General features: G+C 31.2%; 1 pseudogene; it reads left to right on the plus strand.

The window, feature by feature from the left end:
• Positions 1-3344: 3344 nt before the first annotated feature.
• Positions 3345-4229, plus strand: LOC146930588 (uncharacterized; annotated as a pseudogene).
• Positions 4230-4608: the final 379 nt, after the last annotated feature.

Consider the following 4608-nt stretch of genomic DNA (forward strand, 5'->3'; position numbering starts at 1 on the left):
GTGGCAAATGGTGTAATTTATAATTTATCCGTAAAATAATAGAATGTTACCAAATTTTATGTGATTATTAATAAATAAATAAAATCATTTACTTGATAGATGATCGATGCATAGTATATAAATGTAAGAGGAGTTATAATTTACATTCACTTTGCATTTCGAACGTATTTAATATTTATCTCACGTGACATACATGGCTCAAAGTGTCATATTTAATACATGAAGAATAAATAAGATATGTATATTATTTGCAAAATATATCGGTGGTTTGTGCATGTAGTTGATGTTGTTGTTTGTGATCGAAATACATGACTCCAAGAGTCATAGTTAATTCATGAAGAATGAGAGAGATATGTATTATTTGCCAAATATATTGTTGGTTCGTACATGTAGTTTGTGTTTTTATTTGTGAGTGAAATGCATGAGTTCAAGAGTCAAGTTTAATTCATGAGAATGAGAGAAAATCAATTGTGTAATTTACCTTTACGCATCATACCCTCTCTAATCATACGCCGATGCTGCTCATCCTCCTCTCCAGACATATCTGTGCAAAAAAACATAAATAGATTTCAGTTTGATGTAAAAATAAATCAAAAAGTTATAAATAGATCCCACCAATAACTCTTCATCACATATATTTGTCCTATATGTATTGTAAAACTATTTATTTGAATGACAAATATTGACGGGTCCTGCTTAAGAATGAATGCGTAATGTAGACCTTGGTCTTAAAGGTACTCAAAATTATTGTTGTCCAATGGGCGTACCTCATAGATACCGGATCTTAAGATGAAGAAATCCTCTCCATTGGAGATGGTCTTAGGACACATGCTAGCATGACCCAATTTTTATTTAGAGGTTCATAGAGTAAATTAATTACTCCCATTCCGGATGATCCCAATTTCATGTAAAAAATGGAGTAACAAATCTTAAACGTCGATTTAAGAGTAACTCAACGGATAAGACGATTGCCAACTCATCATTCCACAAGAAATATCAAAAATTGTACCTTGTCTCTTTCCCATGCATTTATTTAAGTAGATGTCATTGGGGGCAGCCGCCTCCACTAGTCTTTAAATTTTCTGTCAATTATTAGATAATTATATTTTTGGCCTCATTAAAACTCAACTATTATTTTCACTAAATAATTGATTTTTTTAAAATGCTAGTGTAAATTGCTTCATCTGTCTTTAAATATAAGCACCATTCAATATTTCATATAAAGATTATAAAGCAGCTAATGAGTTTATCCTTTATTATAAAAGGTAGACTTACCAAGCTGACATGTTAGCCCTAATCCCTCCTCATTCCCCCCCCCCCCACCCCCAATACGTAATTAATGCTAATCTCATCTGCCAACCACTCCTTCAATCTCAGTCGTATATCTCATTTAGATGTTTTTGAATTATTTTTTCATTTTAATGCAATTTATGGTATTATCTTTTCAGTTTAATGTACTATATTTTAATTTCAATGCGATTTATGGTATTGAAATGTTTCTTCTTTTGATTATTAATATAAATGCAATTTATGGATGATTGTTTACTAATAATTTATATTGTACTATAAGGCCTTATGCAGCCATAAAAAAATGAACAAGGATATGTCATAAACTATTAACAGTACAGTGCATAAGACTCACTAATTCATAGCCATAATTGAATTCTTAATTTGAAAATTACTGTCATCAAATTTTTATAACTCACCCATATCATCTTATCCTTTATTATAAAAGCTATACTTGCCAAGCTGGCATGTTAGCCCTAATCCCTCCTCAGTTTTCCCTCCCTAATACGTAATTAATGCTAATCCCATCTGCCAACCACTCCTTCAATCTCAGTCGTATATCTCATTTAGATGTTTTTGAATTATCTTTTCATTTTAATGCAATTTATGGTATTATCGTTCCAGTTTAATGTACTATCTTTTAATTTCAATGCAATTTATGTTATTGAAATGTTTCTTCGTTTGACTATTAATATAAATGCAATTTATGGATGATTGTTTACCAATAATTTATATTGTACTATAAGCCCTTATGCAGTCATAAAAAAATGAACAAGGATATGTCATAAACTATTAACAGTATAGTGCATAAGACTCGCTAATTCATAGCCATAATTGAATTCTTAATTTGAAAATTACTGTCATCAAATTTTTATAACTCACCCATATCATCTTAAAATGTTAGTGCAAGACACAATACAATATATGATGTTCAAACCAATCGAAAAAGCAAACATAACAAGATTATAATTCTCATATTAAATATAGACAGCAAGTCCAAATCAATTGGAAGATGTTACATCATTAGATGATATAAACATGTTACATCATAAGATGATATAAAACAGATATGTTATTTAATAAGACACTTTTAGTTTTAACCAGCCTTCATGCAATTTATATTGTATAGATCACGGAAATAATGCTATGAATGTGATTTGAAATAATTAACTTTGTTTAACAAAATAGTGATCAATAGCTTTTTTGTGAATTTGTCGGTTTCCATTATATATTATGATGTCACTTTTTTAATTATCTCCATTTGTCTTATGATGTAATCTTAAATCAAAGAAAATGAAAGGATTTGTGAAGATCTTCTTACATGTAGTGAATATCATTTTGTGTGTGGTGTACGTGCTTGCATGTATTTTCAAGAGTCACATTAATTGTATTTGTGCATATCTTCTTACATGTAGTGAATATACAGAGTCACCTCAATTAATGCATTTGGTGCAGGTGTTTTGTGAATTTATTGCTCAGCTGTTATATTCTAAAGAATTTGCAATGCAAGCATTGATGATTGTGTGACCCAATATTGAGGTTAGTAATGCGCGTGCAATGACTGAGAAACCAAAACTAAATTTTGAAGTGTGCAGACAAATTGCACAGTTACTTAAATAGTCATAAATGCTTCAGGTTTTCCAATTAATCATTTATCAATTGTGCCACAATCTTTAATAGGTTTATCAGATATCAACTGTATTGCCTTTTCACTTACCACCAATAAAATAACTAGCGTGCTACTATTGTTTAATGTCTATGCATGTTATTTTGGTTTTTTCAAAACCAAAACCAGACAAATGTTATCTTCCTTTAAGGCCAAATCCTATAGCCAACAACACATTTAACTCTTAACTATATAAGTGGGACTTAGTTGTGAGAATACAACTATTCTGTTCTTTTAGCACATTACTGTTTCTTTCAATTGATAAGATGGCAAACATTTTCACCCCCATTTCAGCCGTGACAGGTGGGAAGAAGGATTTGAAGTTGATTGTACGTGTGGCCCATATATGGCTCATTCGTGATAAGGAAAATCCAGACGATATTGAAGAAATATGAGACTACTAAGTGGTGCATCACACGCTGATATTGAAGAAAGAAGATTGTTCTCTGATTGAGTTTTGGCAATTGGTGATGGGAAAGTTGGGCTCATAAATGACGTGGATATATCACTTCACATTCCTCCTGATTTACTTATACAAAGTTCAGGCAATCATGTTCAATTTATTGTTGATAGCACTTATCCGAATCTGTTAGATAGTATGACTGATATATCACATTTTTAGGACAAAGCAATACTTGCTCCAACAAACTCAATAGTGGATCAGATAAACGATTACATGTTAGACTTGATGCCTAGTGAAGAGAAAACATATTTGAGTTATGATAGTCTATTGACACAGAACGAGAATTGTGATGCTGTTGATGATGTCCACACTCCAGAATTTCTCAACACAATAAATGCTTCAGGACTCCCACATCACAAGATCGGATTGAAGATTGGAGTTCCAATTATGCTTTTGAGAAATATTGATCTAAAGTTAGGATTATGCAATGGAACAAGGTTAATCATAACCAGAATGAGAAAATTTGTACTTGAAGGAAAGGTTATATCTTGAAGTAACATCGGCGAAAAAGTTTTCATATCCAGGTTATCTCTTTCATCATATGATGTTAAAATTCTTTTCAAATTTCAAAGAAGACAATTTCTAATATCTGTTTCATTTTCCATGACAATCAACAAGAGTCAAGGGCAATCACTTAAAAATGTTGGAATTTATTTGCAGAGTCATGTGTTCTCGCATGGTCAGTTGTACGTTACAATCTCAAGACTCACTTCAAAACAAGGTTTGAAAATACTAATCGTTGATGGAGATGGAGAGAATACTGATACAACCTCAAATGTTGTTTATCACGAAGTCTTTCGTAATGTATCTTGATGATTAAAGTTCAAACATTTTTCTTATGTATGCTACCATTTCATTTTGTTGCTATTGTTGTCGTAGAAGGGAACATATTTTTAAATTTTTATAAAACTTCTATTAACTATATGTATTTACATTGCTGCGACTTATTCGATTAACTTCTTCTCGGTAGGACCTGTGCGGTAGCACGGGTCAAGAGTCTAGTTTTATGTAAGGATGTACCTAAAGTACTTTTTTTTTATGCCGTGTGTGTGTTTGTATATATATAGTTAATCCTGACTTTAAAATTTTAAGACACTTACTAGTATTTTTTTTTTTTTGGTGAACTTTTTTTTATTGGGCCTAACCAGACACTTACTAGTATTAATTGTGAGTTTATTTTGAAAAGAAACAA

The sequence above is a fragment of the Medicago sativa genome, chromosome 4 (assembly GCF_051527215.1).
Source record: "Medicago sativa cultivar Bolivia chromosome 4, Bolivia_mono, whole genome shotgun sequence".
Lineage (NCBI taxonomy): Eukaryota > Viridiplantae > Streptophyta > Magnoliopsida > Fabales > Fabaceae > Medicago > Medicago sativa.